This window comes from Canis aureus, chromosome 23, assembly GCF_053574225.1.
Source record: "Canis aureus isolate CA01 chromosome 23, VMU_Caureus_v.1.0, whole genome shotgun sequence".
In the NCBI taxonomy this organism is placed as follows: domain Eukaryota; kingdom Metazoa; phylum Chordata; class Mammalia; order Carnivora; family Canidae; genus Canis; species Canis aureus.
In genome coordinates, this window is record NC_135633.1 from 36,358,409 (window position 1) to 36,375,673 (window position 17,265).

The window sequence follows — 17,265 nt, forward strand, 5'->3', positions numbered from 1 at the left end:
TTGTTTTGCATTTTTATTTTATCTAAATAAGATGATGGATGTTAACTAAACTTATTACAGCAGTCATTTCACAATATGTGTAGATCAAACCATTATGCTGCAAACCTTTAATTTTTACAAGGATGTAGGTCAACTACATCTCAATAAAGCCAGAAAAAAAAGACATGCAATGATAAAATAGCAAATGGATTTTTAGAACAATTCACTTATTCTCAATAGGTTTGTTTCCAAATTGAAAGATGGATATAATAATATAGGCAATGGCTTCTGGAAAGATTACTGGCACAAACTTTGGTTGTATCATTTAAAAGCTGTGTGACTTTGTAACAAGTTGTTTAGTTACTCTCAGCATCAGTTTTATCAGGGAGATAATAGTTACCTCGTAACATGTCAAAAATTAATTATGATAATGTATGAGAAGAAATCACACAGCATAAGTACTAATATTCAAAGAATATCCATTCCCTTTGCATTCCCTCTCAAGATAATACTGAGAGTCAAATGTGATGGTAATTCCTTGTAAACTGAAAATCACTTATATTTATATACACTTTATGTCTTATTAATATACAAAGAATGATAAAATACTAGAATATAAAATGAGCTATCAGATACCAAATTGCGGGGCCCCTGGTTGACTCAGTGGTTGAGTGTCTACCTTTGGCTCAGGTCGTGATCCCAGGGTCCTGGGATCCAGTCCCACATCAGGCTCCCTACAGGGAGCCTGCTTCTCCCTCTGCCTATGTCTCTGCCTCTCTCTCTGTGTCTCTCATGAATAGATAAAATCTTTTTTCTAAAAAAGACACAAAACTGTGAGATCATCTGTGACTCACACTGACTTGTGTTTTATTTCTTAAATTCTCTTAAAATGCTGTCATTCATCATTAAAATTGGGTTTATCCCATGGAAGAAAATGAAATTACAGATCTGGAGTCCAGTACTCTTATACTGTCTTTCTTATATTATCTTTTTAGTGAAGCCTCTCCAGTTGGTTAAGTTGTGAGTTCTTTAACTTTATCATATTAATTAAGTTAAATATGAAATTTAATTAATAATGTCTATGTGTTTGGAACTGTGCTGGCATTGGCAGAAAAATTCCAAAGGTACAGAAATTGTATTTCAATGACCAACATAGCTAGTTCATATTTTTTAGAGTTGTAGGTTTAGTCTATTTTAGGAAGCTATGGGCAGATGGAGATTTAATAAGGATTTGGTTTAACCACTGCTCTAGAACATTCTTCATCTCCAAAGGATCATCAAATACTTTGTATAAGTATATTGGAGAAAATTAGAGAGACAGAAACATAATAATAACTATGATACAATGAACAATGTATTCAGAGCTTTTTTTTTTAAATGTGATAAGAGCTTTAAGTGTTTTAGAGAAGTCAAAAAGAGATAAAAAAAAAAAAAGCTTGACGAGTGAAGTCAAGTGAATTCAGACTATACTATCAAAAATAAATTTGTATGCTGGTTCTTTCGTCCAGCATGAAGTTTAAACTCTGAGTAGGGGCAAAACTAGGGGTAATATAGATCTAAGAGGGATGGGGGGTATCCATTCAAGTAAGAGGTCCTAGTATGAACAGGTTGTTGCTTAGGTGGATAACTTTCTTTTTGTATGTAGCCTGATCTATTGGTCCTATCTTAATTCAGATTTCTTTTGCCTAGAGTAGGAATCAAGCAGGTATTGCCAAAATTATATCGCTTGTGATGCTCTTTCCCTAGAAAATATTAGACACTCTATAAATATTTGTTGACTGGATAAACAAACAGAACAGGGTTGTAACTGTTAATTTCTTATTTAACAAGTTGTTTTAAAAGATTTCAGATTCTGGGATGCCTGGGTGGCTCAGTGGTTGAGTGTCTGCCTTTGGCTCAGGTCATGATCCCCGGGTCCTGGGATCCAGTCCTGCGTCAGTCTCCCTGCTGGGAACTTGCTTCTCCCTCTGCCTATGTCTCTGCCTCTCTCTTGGTGTCTCTCATGAATAAATAAATAAAATCTTAAAAAATATATTTCAGATTTTTATATCTCTTAACTATAGTTCCTTATACCTTACTTCATATTAATAGGACAGGCACTATATTCTATTGGCTCTGATTTGGGGATTTTGAGGTAGAATATGCAAAGAAGATCAGAAATGTGAAGATACATGCACTTCTTATTAAGATGGGGAGAAGTATGCCCATTTGCATCATGGTGATCCTTCCATTTTATTTCAACTTCTCCTTCTACCTTTGCCATGATATTTTGGCATTAAAGATGAAAAAAACCCTGCCAACAATAAAAAAATATCTCCATAAGCAATGATTCTAGAGGTGAAAATATAAAGTATATCCATAAAAACACTAACTCAAGCTCCTAAATCTCACATCCTAAATGAACATACTGGGTGTATATACTATGAGTACAGTATATATATATTTTTCTAACCTATTATTCGATTTTTGCATTGTATGACTTGAAGGACTAATTTAGCAAGGGAAAGCTAAGCTGCCTGTTAATTTCATCAAGGGTGAGTTTCACTGATTCCAAAGAGGTCAAGAGAGCAAGTGGAGGGTCTTACAGACACTGAATACTGCGGAGTTTTTAGAGGTTTTCCTTCAGCAAATGAATATTAATTGACATAATCTGTGAGGAACAATAGTATCTGTATTTATTATTTACTATATCCAGGCATGGTAAACATATTTTATATATTATGCCTTATCTCTTTTAACTTCATTAAAAAAGAAGAGAATGAGGCAAGTATTATGCCATTGTTCAAACAAATAATAAAGAATAAGAGGTTAAATGATTTTCTCAAGTTTAGCAGTTTAGCAACTGACAGACCAGGACATGAACTCAAGATTGTCTGGCAGCAAAGCTTTTGCTCTTAACTACTGTTCAGTTCTGCCTCTCAGTCTGTGTTGATAGTTCTAGTTTGGCAAAATCTAAAACATTCTACACATGCACAGTACCCTTCGCAGTAAGTAGCAATCAAACAAGCTTAAAAAATTCTTAGGAAAAGAAATCCGCATAGGAAGTTATAAAAGTTCTAATCTTCCTCACATTGGACATTAGCTAGAACTCAACTTTAACTGTAACACATGCTTTTAAATTTTAGATTTATTTAAAAATTTCCATGACATCAGTGATTATGACCACTGACATTTGTTTCATATGATGAATCTAGTGATGTGTACATTTCAATAAAACTAAAAGTTGATGTGTTGTGAAGTCCTAGCTCCTTTCTTAAATATTGTAGCAAATGAAGTATGCCAATATATATTTAAAATAACTTATCTATTTTTTCATTTGACATGAATTATAAAATAAGAGAAATCAAAACACCTACTGGCTCAGGGTAAACACTTTAATGCTAGTATTATTAAATTATATGCTTGTGTCTTTGTACTTAGTGGTTGCTGAAGTTGAGTCAATTAATTATAATGTGTAACTAGGTATACAACTCTTGTGCTATCAAGTCTTACACTTGAACACATTAAACATAGACTTTCAATCCCAAGTAATTACTTTCTGTATTTCAAGTTATTGCTAATCATAAAACTGTATATCTTCCTGTTTCTTATAAATTATATTTTTTGTTTTTTTTCCATAAATTAAATTCTTATACTACTTTGAGAAGTATGAAAAATCCTTATGATCACTATAATAAATTTAAAAAATGAATGAACTTAAAAATGTTTGATTTTGGTAATATTTTAGAAAATAGACCTTTAGAGAATACAGGAAACCAATTAAATAAAACAACTTTAGTTCTTCTTCTCTTAAGGCATACATTTTGAGGGAATTCTTCACTGTCATTTAGTATTTTTAGCCACTTGAATCAATAAAACGTTAGGGAACTTTCCAGGGCTAAGTTAAAGCTTTGTATATAAGAATGAAAACAATTTGAATCCACACTTTTGAGAGTGAGGAAAACCCTTAGTCCTTCCCTGACAGCACAGCCCATTACCAAATGAGGCAGTGGCCACTGCCAAATACATTTAGACATGCTCTATGAATGCAAGAATAGTTAATATTCAAACTTTGATATTGGAAAACACTTCCAACCATCAGTGTTAATGTTTTCTTATCAAATAAAAATATGCGTGTTCATAGCACATATGTTTTAATGGAAAACAAGTAAGGTATAATATGGATTATATTTTCACCAATGGTTCAATTAATTGGATTTTGAAGCAGTCACTTGCTAGATTGACCTTATTCCTTATCCTGATTAAAATCTAAGGAAAATACATTTTTGCCAAGACTTATAAATATAGGAAACAACAAAACACATTGTCTAGCTTTAAAATGAATCGTTCTCTTGCTTTTCAGAGCTAACAAAATGTGCTCAGGGTATCATTTGAAGGTGATCAGCTTGCATCAAGAATAATCCCTCCAAAATAGTAATTGCCATGAAACAATTTAGTTATTGTCTCTCTGTCCTCATCCATTTGCAAATATCCTCACATATTCCAGGCCATTGTGCAATAGTTGTAAGACAGCAGAAACACAGACTCTGATTTTTGGCACAGAGCAGGAAAAAGGCAGGAAATCAAGCTACTCTTAGGTTCTCGTTCACTCTGGAAAACTTGGTGAGACTTCCAATATTACTGACCTTGACTGCTGCTGATTCACTCAATGGGTGCAGTTTGTGGCATATATATATTGCATGCAGGCATCATTACTAACATCATTGGTATTCAGTTGACAAATGCAGTTGGGACTCTCTCTAGCCTATCAGGGAGACTATGTACTTGTGGTTTGGCTCAGTTTTACTGTGAAAATAGTCAGTGTCTCAAACCAGGGCCTGTGATTAGGTTAAGGAGGGAACTAGTAAATTTAAAATTAATCTCAGGAGTGCAGTACATGTGAACAAAAGGTAAAAAAGCAGAATTAGTCAGAAAATGAAACAGAATCAAAAGCAAAAAAAGAAAATGAAACAGAAAGGAAGCTGAAAGCTCTTACTTCATTTGGCCTCTTGAACTATATAACCAAAGAATCTTATCATTGGAAAGGACTTTGAAGTTCATCTTCAAAGATGAACCTCAACTCCCCACCAGGTCCATGCCCATGGTCACTTAAGCCTTTACTTGTAACCAAGAGAGAATCATTAAATCTTTTCTCTCTGTTAATTAAATAGGTATGATGTTATAGTTTCTACCTACTGATCTGAGTTCTGTCTTCTGAGGTGAAAGAGAGTGAGCAATCGGACCTATGAACAAGTGATAACCCTTCAAATAAGTGGAAAAACTAACTTAGAAGGGATTCCCCAGATAATCTGTTCTACTTCCCTAATTTTACAGTTCAGTAAACCAAGATGTCTAAAGATGAAGTGATTTCTTAGAGTTACAAAGCTGTTTAATTGCAGAACCTGAAATCACTATGGGTGACTCCAAAAGCAGAGGTTTTAAAGCTAGCTAGTACAGCCATCCTTGTCATCTCTGTTTTAAACTAAGCAAATCCAGTTTCTCCTAATTTTTTTATGGGACATGGCCTCTAGACTTCAGACTATTCTGGACCTCTCCAGTACCTACCACAGGCTAGGGAATGGCTGTACAAAGAGGACAAGTACTTAATACTGAGGGATTTAGAGTCTCGAATGGAAGATAAACAATTACAACACAAAGTGTGAAGTAACGTATCTGAGAAGTGTATCTAAATTTCTACTGAGAACATGGGTGTCAGACTGATTGCAGAGTGTTACTGAAGTGATATTTCATCAAATAAAACTAATCTAACCCCTTTAACAGGAGCAATAGTAGGGACGCCTGGGTGACTCAGCAGTTGAGCGTCTGACTTTGGCTCAGGGCATGATCCCGGTCTGGGGATCAAGTCCCACATCGGGCTCCCTGTGAGAAGCCTGCTTCTCCCTCTGCCTATGTCTCTGACTCTTTGTGTCTCTCATGAATAAATAAATAAAATCTTAAAAAAAACAGGAGCAATAGTATAGAAGTATCCTTACTTCAGTTAATGACTTGCTGCATTAACCCAATCTCTTCATTGTCTTGATTGGACCAGAGTATGCTAGATATTTATGGCTAGAAAGCTACTTTTGAGCATATCTTCACTGTGATCCTCAAACAAGTAGAGCTGTGTATTTACTAAGTAGAGCTGTATACCTACTCAGTGTTTAGCAAGATTCATCTGACTCTGTTACCAAGCCCATTTAGACTGAAAGAATTGTTTCTATAAAATGTAAGGTGAATGTTTTAAAAAGGCTTTTTGAAAGTAGAAAGTAGATTGTTTTTAAAATACTGTCAGATTAAAAAAAAATACTGTCAGATTAATAAGGCAAGGCAATTGTGAAGACTAAGAAAAAAAAAGTCCAGAAGTATTTATTTAGACACTTAGACTCCAAATATTTTTGTTTAGTATATCTTATACATAAAACATTGAAGGACTTCTAAAAATAGGGACCACTTTAGAGAAAAATTGGCAATTTAATATATATTCATGTTTGAAATGGAAATGAAATGTTTAGAGGATTTTTTTCAATAACTGGACAACTAGAGGCTTCGTTCCTATTAGATAAGTAGGTTCTTATTGGGTACTGTGTGTGAGGCATCATTCTGAGAGCTTGGCATGCATTATTTTATTCAATCCTTAGGCCAACTATTATACCAACTTAACAAATTAGTTGATACAGAAGTTTGATAACATTTTCACATTTTTAGAGCTGATAAATGGGGAAGATGACATTTCTATCAGGTCTTGCAAAGTGCACAATTATACAATGCCCTTTTCCTTTCACCATCCAATGTAAAATCAACCATATTATTTGGATATGTGAATCCTAATCCTGACACAGTCTTCTTTTTCTTTAATTAATTTTGAACTGAGAAAAGCCAACATTTCTGTACCATCTACTTCCACCTTTACAAATGTTATTTCCCATTTTGGAGGGATACTTGCTGCACCTCAACTTCCTCTGTTTGCCTATTTGAATACAAATGCTTTCAGAAATAGCTCCTCATTAATTTTTCCTAAGAAATTAGTTGTTTTCAAGTAAACTAAATGACCTTGATTTCCCTCTACTTTTAACTTTATAGAATAGTGATCAATTTTGAACTTCATTCATTCAATCAAGAATTTAAGAACTGTCAAGCCATGCTCTAGGTTCTCAATAAATACTAATTAGACTGTTTTTTTAAACGATTTATTTATTTATTTATTTATTTATTTATTTATTTATTTATGAGAGACACACAGAGAGAGGCAGAGACATAGGCAGAGGGAGAAGCAGGCTCCCTGCAAAGAGCCTGATGTAGGACTCAATCTCAGACCTCGGGATCATGCCCTGAGCTAAAGGCAGCTGCTGAGCTGCTCAACCGCTTAGGTATCCCTAATTAGATGGATTTTACAAAAAAAAAAAAATCAGAATCAGTGGCTGCTATGATTCTACACTTTCACACAAATATTTCTTGGTCACTCAATATATAAATCATATGCCAAGAATATTATTAAATATGAAAGCTCTGTTGGCACTTATTAATTTAGCTTACCATATGCCAGACACTGCTCAAAGAACTTTGTGTGTATTAACTTTCTAAAAACTGTCATATCATCCTGAGATAGGTATAATTATTATCCTCATTTTGTTGATGAGGAAATGGAGGCATCAGAGATTAAGTAAAACATTATCAAGGTCACCGAGCAAGAATACAATGGAGCCAGGATTCATGCCCAAATAATGCAAATTATTTTTGGATTCTAGAGTCTTTTTTTTTTTTTTTTAAGATTTTATTTATTTATTCATGACAGATAGAGAGAGAGGCAGAGACACAGGCAGAGGGAGAGGAGCAGGCTCCATCTAGGGAGCCTGATGCGGGACTCAATCCTGGGTCTCCAGGATCAGGTCCTGGGCTGAAGGTGGCACTAAACTGCTGAGCCACCAGGGCTACCCTGGATTCTGGAGTCTTAATCATTATACTCTGCTACCTAAATAAGCAACTAGATTCATACAAAAACATCACACACTGAAAACAGACAGGGGGATATTCCTCAATGGAAGTAATTTTTTTTCTATTAGGTTCTGAAGGAAGATGAGGAATTAATCAGGTAAGAGTATTTTAGGAGGAATCCTAGGGAGAAAGCATACTGTAGGCAAAGGTCCCAAGGAGAGAAAAGGAATGATATTTAGGAGAAAAAAAATATATCAACTCAGCTTGTAGAGAATTATGATTTCAAAGTAGGTGAAGCAGTGAGGATACCCACTAATGAATTTAAAAGGAGGTATCTAAAAAAGCATAGCCTTCTCAAATATTATTCTACTTTAATAATGCATTAATTTAATAAAGCACAGTCTTCTCTTCTACAAGTTCACAGATTATAAACAAAGGAAATAAACAGGATTTTAAAGGCATGTTATATAGAAATTAAACCAGTCACAATTAGAAAGAGTTTCTCTATCATACTTTTAAGTAAAAATTCATTTTTTTCTCTTTTCTAATTATCAGTCTGAGGTCAAATATTTGAAAAATGTTTTACATATTATATATCTAATAAAAGTAGAGATCATAAACCCATGCCTTGAATAAAGAGAGCAACAAATCTCATGAAGATATTTTACTTTCATTTATCCTATTAGCTAGTTTTGAATAATGTCAGTGGGATACCACCATAACATTATATTTTCTATAAGAAAGTAACTCTTCAAACTATTCCTTTAGGTACTGAAAAAAAAGGATAGCATGTTCATTCAGTAGAGTCTACCACCTTAAAGAAGAAAATTAATAATAAAACTATTAACAACAGACAAAAACAACTAAAATTTATTTAGTGCTTACTATGTGTTAGGAATGGGTCTAAACACTGAAACACTTCTCATATTTAAAGGACTTGTAGTCCTTTAAAAATGTTGTCCTATTGGCCTCTGACCTCTATTGTTTCTGATGAGTAGTAAGTAGTAATTCCTATCATGGTTCTCCTGGATGTAATGTATTTGCTTTCTCTGGCTGCTTTTATTTATTATCTTTCTCTTTCCTATGATGTCTCCATGCCCCTGCAATCTGTTGTTGCTATAGTAGTCTATTCATATGTTTGTATTTATTCTGCTTGGAGTTTACTGAGCTTCTTGAACATGTGTGTTGATGTTTCAATTAAATTTGGAAAAATTTTAGCCAATAAATATATATATATATATATTTCCCTACTCATTTCTCTCTCCTTTCCCAATGGGACTCCAGTGACACAAATATTAAACTCATCAACATTGTCTTATAGGTTATTGAGGCTCTGTTTATTTAGTTATGTTTTGTATTTTTCCCCCTCTTGTGTCAGTTATGTCTAAATCCATAATTTCATAGTACCAAAAAATTATAATAATCCAACTAATTGGTCACCTATTGTAGGTGACAGGGAATTAGTTCATTATCATGTGAACTGGGTAAATAAGAGGAAAGAATCCATCATTTATCCTGCCTTTTATATATGAACTCTATAACAGATGAAGGACACTGTCTCTTAATAAAAATAATCCCAGATAATAAAAGAAAACAAATAGACACAATTCATTATTACCATTTTCACTTCTATTGAAATAACATATTTAAGAATTGAATACCAATAGCTGATAATATTAAACAAGAATGAATATTAATATTACTTGCTTCCTTATAAAAGAGCATATCGCCACTTATAGTATTGCCAAAGGGAACACATATGAGTTTAATTATACCTCTGGATCCACCTGCCAGTTTGTTGAAACTATAGAGGACAGAGAGACATTTTGAACTATATCCCAAGTATATCAGAGATGTGGAGCCTGGGAAACTCCACAAATGAGTGGGTTCTTCAGCAGGTAAACTAAAAAGAAAATGAAGTGATAGGATGGGATTCTATAGATTAAAAGAGACTTAAAAGACATATCAGTCTAAAAAAATTAGAGAGGACCGAAATGGAATATATAGGGATACATGAGACATAAAGAAATGGGTGATAAAAATAAAGAAAAGCGGGATGTGGTTACTATAAAAGTCAGTAGGAGTTACTTCCAGAAGGAGAGAAGGGGCTGTGGTTACAACGAAAGAGCCAGAAAGTCTCTACTGGCTGGCAACATTCTCTTCTTGCTTCAGGTGGTGGTTACAGAATTTTTGCCTTACAATAATTTTATAGAAATGACTCAGGAAGCTATAAATTTATTGTGTATGTTCTTCTTTATCTGTGTTTTATTTCACAATAATATGGTATAACACACAATATTGTGTGTTCACTATTTTCTATGTGTATATGTGTTTGTAGAGATCACATATGAGTTAGGAGAAAGGAAGAAAAAAAGTCTTTTGAACGCTGACTTTAGTTTGAACTGGTTGTTTTATGGAAATGTAAAAATCCCTGTTAGGCCAATGTTTTTTATTAGAGGAAACATGGGGTATACTTTTAATTTTGTCAAAATTGTCCTTAATAACGAACTAGCTGGGAGAGGATGAAACCAACAGAGAGGCTGGTTTTTATATAAAATAAGAGATAAGGAATTTTGGAATGTTTTCCTGGTAGATGTGGAGAGAAAAGAGGTAGGAACTTTGCTTTTTTGAGAGAGGGAGTATTAATGGGTTGCATGTTGTCCCCCCAGATGTCTAGGTCCTAACCCTAGTATCCATGATTTTATTAGGAAATGGGGACTTTGTAGATGACTGTGTTAAGATGGGTCATTAGAGTTGGTCCTAAGCCAACTTAACTGTGTCTTTATGGGACAACAAGACAGACACACAGAAGGAAAACACCTTGTGAAGATGAAGGGAGAGACTGAGGAGAGGCACATCTATAAAACAGGAACACCAAAGTTTGCCCGCAAAACCACCAGAGGTGAGGAGAGATGCAGGGAAAAGACTCTCCCTCACAGGCCTCAGAAGGAACCAACCTTGCCAACATCTTGGTCTTAAACTTCTAGTCTCCAGAACTGCGAGACAATACATTTCTGTTATTTAAGTCACCCAGTCTGTGGTTCTGGGTTGCAGCAGCCCTGAGAAAACTAACACAGGGAGAGAGTGGGCTTGGCAAAATTATGGCAACATCTAGACTAAGGAGGAAGTAACCGGAGAAGTTCCAGGTGGAAAGACCACTGAGGAGTTGAAGGCTAGAGGTAGCCCGGATTGAATCTTCTGAAACACTGTGGAGGGTATGGGATTTGCCCAGCATGCAGGCTGAAGGCCTGAATTCTTATGGCATATTAAGGGAAAGGGTGATTCCAGACGGTGAGAAGTCTGACATCCAGGTCATACGTAAAGCTATGGCATATACTAAGGATGGTATGAACCTAGATATTTTTTACATTTATTGATATATACATGAGAGACAACTGTATTTATACAAAGAAGAGTGTGTGCTTACTACTGAGAAAATACGTATGTTAGTAGAAATATAGGGACGCCTGGGTGGTTCAGTGGTTGAGCATCTGCCTTTGACTCAGGGTGTGATCCCGGGATCCAGGATTGAGTCCTGCATCGGGTTCCTTGGAAGGGGCCTAGGTCTCCGCCTCTCTCTCTCTGTCTCTCATGAATAAATAAATAAATAAATAAATATTTTAAAACATAGAAATACAGAAATGTAGATATAACAGAAATATGTAGATTAATCATATAATAAAGTTATTTTTATATGTATACCTGTGTACATAGAAATGTGTACATATAGTGAGAAAGAGAAAAAGTACTCTTCATTCAGAGGCTTCTATCCCTCACCGCCGGAAATAAAACAAGCTGAAAGGCAACTAAAAAGATGAAATCACTGTCAAGGACAGGCACATAAGGAAAGCAGTTTTATTTTTAATGTTTTGAAGTCACAGGAGTTATTTCTGCAACTGTACTGCTTGGTTATTTTTCTTTTTTTCATTTTCAGTGCTTGTCTTTCATGCCTTGTGGGCAAGGGCATTTGTATTGCTATCTGCATAGCCCCTCCACAATGGTTCCCATTTCAACTCTCTCTGGGAGGCTTCTCTGAATATAAAGACCATCAATTTTAACTATTGCCATTAAATGATGTGTGGGCAGCTCCGCTGGTTACAACATTTCCAAAGCCTCACATGCTAGAGTCAATTACCAGGGGGCAATGGGAGGGTGACTTCTCCCTATGGATACTACTTCAAGGGCCCCTAGTGCTAAGAGAGCTGTGCCTCTGCAATTTCTTCCTAAATCAGCAGTCCTTGGACAGCTGGGGTCCCAAGCCAGTAAATGGGTATGGAGAGTTCCTTGACAAACAGGAAGGGGTACCATAAGAGATGAGTGCTTAATTCTAGAACACAAATAATAAAAGCTGCCATTTGTGGGGTGCCGCCCAAGTGCCAGGTATCTCTGTGCTAGCCCCTTCACACGTGCTATTACCTTAAACTAGAAAACCACACTTTGACCCTGGTATTATTATTCTCAACTTACAGAAAGGTAGCTGAGCCTCAGAGGATGTGTGTTTATGGACTTCTACTACTAAGAATCATGTAGAGGGACTGAACCTAGTTTGACATCCCAGCCTGTACTCTTTCCAATTTGCCATGCTGACAAAGCAAAAATGATTGCAGTCTATTATGAGATATAGTCTTTTCTCTCCAAGAGTTCATGTTTCAACCTATTTATGACATAAGAGCTGACCCTGGTTGTGTTACTGCAGTAGTTCTCAAGAGAAAGCACTGACAGGTTTAGAATGTCCACCAGTCTGGTCCGTAAGCCCCTGCTAATTGGAGGATATTCTAGTCTATGGCTGTCAGCAGCAACTGCTTGCAAAGTCCTAGCCCATGACAACACCTGCAGGTTGAATTCCAGGTAGACAAACCACTGCCACCTCTATACCTTTGATACCTAGTAACATCAGTTTGGAGGAATAAATATTTAGGTAAAAAAAAAAATTTACTTTTCAATATGTAATTCATTTTCTTTCCATTATTTGCTCTTAACTAAGTATCAGCACTTCCTACTGACACATCAGGGAAGAGGTAAACTTGAATAGAAGCAAAATTTCAGGTGAAATATACTTTCAAATTTAATCACTTGCACCTAGGGACACTCTTCTGTCAGATTACAGATATTTGTCACAAACAGCAATACTCACAGGTATATCTTGTTAAAAATCCCCCCCCCCCTGGCGTTCTTCTCTCTCATTGCAAACTACCAAAATCAAATAAGCGACCAAAACAGCCAACACATCCACTCTTTAGCAACAGAATTAAGGCTCTGTTCATGAAAGATTTGGAGGCAGAACAACATCATAAAACACACCCAAACTCAACAACACTTAGTCTTTTTGAAATTAACTCCTGCTAAATATGCTGGGTGAGCAGAACCACAGGAAGGATTGTTGTACACAAAAGCCTTTGAAAAATAACAGGGCTTTCTGCGATAGAAACAAAAGCCCCACTGGGCCAGGCAAATAAAAGGACTCAGCTGCTAACAGGAGAGGAAAAAACCTCTTCTCCATTCTCCTATTCTCCAAAGGAAACAAAGACATTTAAGTGAGGCAAAAATCATTTTGCATTATCTTCTGACTTCTGAGCAAAAGCAGAAGTACCTCTTTAATACTGAAATGATGGTCCTTGTTGAAATAATATTTTAGAAAATGAAAAAGTAGAATAACAAGTTGAAGAGGAAATAACATAAAAAATATGTTTTTTGGATGGTGGGAAAACAGGTTGCTCCATATTCTTTTAAAAAACACATCTGGCAGTTAGAGATGGTTTATTGGACAAGACTTTAAAGGTGGTGACCAAAATGTTATACAAGTCCCCACAAAGCAATAACAAATAACTCTCTTATTGGTTTTGGTTGGGGCAATCCACTTACACAATGAGTGGAAATTTGATGATGTAGAAGCAAAGGCTGTTATTCGAGGGGGCAGCTTCTCCATCTTTAAAGTGAAGTTGAAAAAAAAGTGAAGTTGGTTTGAGAATTAGAAGAGCTAATGTATATAGGCAGTGGGCAAACAATAAAAATGTTATTTTTTTTCTTTAACTTTTTCTTTCCTTAAACTTCTACAAATGTAATCTGTAAATACCTATGGTCTTTAGGGGGTAAAATTAGAAGATGCAATGAGTTACTTCATTACCAGTAAGATTGTCAAGAGTTTATTGGAAACTAAGTAAAATGCTTTAAAATACTGAACCACACAGAAAAAAGATGGCTTCCTAAATTTAGTCTTCACCAGTTACTTCTTGAACATTTTTCTAAAGTATATTATCTGTTAACACTTTCTTAGCCACCATAATCAAAGGTTCCCCAAAACATTATGCTGTTTTTGGTAACATGTAATCCTTACAAGAAACTACTAAATAAGGCAGATTCTATTATCTCTATTTACAGAAGACAAAACTGAGGCTTAGTGACATTTAAGAATGTCACATAAGTTTATATACTCATAAGTTGAAAAGTTAGGATTTGAATCCAGATCCACCTGACTCTACGGCCTGTGCTTTCAATTTCTTCCTTTTTTTTTTTTTTTAAAGATTTTATTTACTTATTCATGAGAGAGAGAGAGAGAGAGAGAGAGAGAGAGAAAGAGGCACAGATACAGGCAGAGGGAGAAGCAGGCTCCATTCCATGTAGGGAGCCTGATGTGGGACTCGATCCCTGGTCTCCAGGACCACACCTGCAGGCTGAAGGAGGCCCTAAACTGCTGAGCCTCCCAGGTTGCCCTGTGCTTTAAATTTCTATGTGATGCACATGTTTTTCTACAAAGGGAAGAATTTTAGAGCTTTTAAGTCACGAGAGAGACTTGTACTTGTAACTCTCTTAGATGCTAAAAATGAATCAAACTTTAAACTGTAGTTTAAAATTTTGGGAACACATCTAACTGAAAGTCCTTATTCATCTTTAACTTGACTAAAGGGCCACAAAAATGATATAGCCCTTCCAGCCTAGTGGCATCACAAGCAAGTGAGTTAAAGACTATTCAGTTGGTCTGTCATTCACATGGGCTTTCAGATGTAGACTGGTTGGTAGGTTGTCTAGTGGTTGCAAATTAAGCTTCCATGGGTAAGCAGTCTTGTTTTGACAGCAACTTTCAAAGGGAAGAGAGGGGAGAGGGTTGGATTAGAGAGGAAAGAAAAACAAAACCAAGTAGTTAAGTTTGGCATTTTTAAAAAACTTCACAAAAGGACTCAAGGATAAACTGAAATGAGAGATTGGTTTCAAAGGTGAGCTATATAAAGGTACAAAGGTATGCTGGCAGCAAGAAGGCTCAGAAAGAAAAGACACAAGGCAAGGGTGTCACAAGGTATAAGGAATGAGTCCTGCCGAGGTTGATTCCATGTATGATAGTACAGCAAAGTTGAGGGGAGCATAGGCTTTCACCTCCTAGAACACTTACTATGTTCTGGTCTGTGTTCTGTTCTATACCTACCAGGATGTTTTCTACCTTAGAATTCTTGTATCTGCTATTCTTTCTGCCTGGAATGTCCTTATGCTTCAAAAGGAAACTATGTACTTAGGAAACAATGACTCAGTTTAATGATTATCTCTTGAAAAGGCCTTCTGTGACTTCCCTGGTAATTTTCATCATTGTACACTATCTCATCCTTCACAGAGCTTGTAAATTTGCATGCATGTGTGTATGAACATGGATGCATTTGTTCTCTTATATATTAGTTTATTTTTTATATCCCCCAAAGAAATATGTGCTGTGAGAACAGAAACATTGTCTTTTCCACTCACCAACATATGTTGTATGATCACAGATAAGTCACTTAAGCTTTCTGAGACTTAATTTTTTGAATTATAAAATAAGGCAATAACAGTTATCTACCTTATAGAATTACTTGGAAGAAAACATAAACATGAAATAGAATCCTAAATATAACTTCCTGTTGTTTTGGAAGAACTCAGAATAGCCCCACATTCAGAATTAAGGCATCAAACTATTCACATAGGATTTGAAAAGAGTGTGATCACTAACTGGTTTTGTCGGTCTTAGCAATACCTTCTCCTCAACTTAAGTTCAAAGAGATGGGCTTTCTGTGAATTGATTCAGAACTCCTGACCCATATTTCCTGAATTGTGAGGAGCAAAAATCTGAATAGTTGCCTCCACTGGAAAAAGAGTTGCTCTCCGTGGGAGCAGGGAAGAGCAGATGCTGACAGAGCATCTGGGACAGATGCTGAAATTCTCTGAACAATAGGGATAAAGGCATATATCCCATGGATCAGATGTGGGTCTAGAGGGGAAAGTTGGTCAGGTTTTATGCAGAAAGACTGTTTGTGTCTCAATAAATGGGTGGACCACTAGTCAACCAGAGCTGAGGGAAAGAGTTAAATGTGGCCATCCAGAGAAAGTCTTGCTTCCATCTTTAGAACCACTGTCTTGTGTTTGTCAGCAGGAGCTCAGAGGAATCCACAAAAGTCCCCAGAAGGAGAAAGCACCAGAGATTACACATGTTCCGTCCTAAGGGTATTAAAGCCAGATTATAATTATATCACCCTGTAAAACTATGTCCTTTTCTCACAATTGCCTGTTCCATTTCAGGAAGGTAAAGAAAAACACAGACAGAAAACAAAGATATTGAGCAAGGAGGCAAATCATATCCCTTTCCTCATTGCAGAGTGTTTAGTCTCAAGTAAGATGGAGCTGGGCAGGTGGAGTCATTTTAAATCAGGTAAGAGCTGGGAAATTTTATTTTATATTTAACCGTGTTAAAGTCATGGAATTGTCAGACTGGAGTAGGCTTTTAATTATTATTATACGTGACCTGCCTGAGATTGTATCACAGGCAAGGGTGAATTTATCTTCAGAGGGGCTTGTGGGTAAGCAAAGGGGAAAAAAATACAGTTGGCTTCTGGTTTTACCTTACTAAATCCAGTGCGTTTGACAAATTAGGTATGAAAGTTTATGAAATACTCCACACAGCACTGGAGCTCAATGAATGGTAAAGATGTAAACATTTGGTACATAGTAAGTTCTTGATAATATATTATCTCTGCTCCTTCTTTCCAATGACAAATTCTTCCCCAAACAGCATAAACTATTGAATAATTTTGAAGCTCTTTGAATTTTCTATTGAAGGCTTCACACAATAATAACCTTCCCTGAGTCCTTTACAGACTAAAAACATGGATGGGGGTCAGTCTTTCCTTAGTATGATTTAGGGTGGAAGAGCAATAAGGTTCTGGGAAGCATCCTCATTTAAATGCTAACATGCAAGAGAATGTAAATTTGCACCTACTGCATATATACACCATCGGCAAGAGACAGCAAGTAGCCAGAGAGCAGCAAGAGGTGAGTGGTTTGGTGCCCTCTGTATATCAGAAAGGTTCCTTATACACACAATGACAAGCCTGTCTGGCATCCCAAAATAGATCAGGGATG

The 17,265-nt window shown here is 36.0% G+C and overlaps 1 protein-coding gene and 1 long non-coding RNA gene across 31 annotated transcripts in view; one reads left to right on the forward strand and one right to left on the reverse strand.

The window, feature by feature from the left end:
* Window positions 1-17,265, reverse strand: part of DLG2 (discs large MAGUK scaffold protein 2) — a 1,979,996-nt gene that overhangs the window by 507,774 nt on the left and 1,454,957 nt on the right. The gene's annotated exons all lie outside the window — the stretch shown is intronic.
* LOC144295486 (uncharacterized) overlaps window positions 1-17,265 on the forward strand; it is a 29,551-nt gene that overhangs the window by 398 nt on the left and 11,888 nt on the right. Inside the window, exon 2 of the long non-coding RNA XR_013362626.1 lies at window positions 16,426-16,555. This is a non-coding gene — a long non-coding RNA (uncharacterized LOC144295486). The remainder of the gene's footprint in view (window positions 1-16,425; window positions 16,556-17,265) is intronic.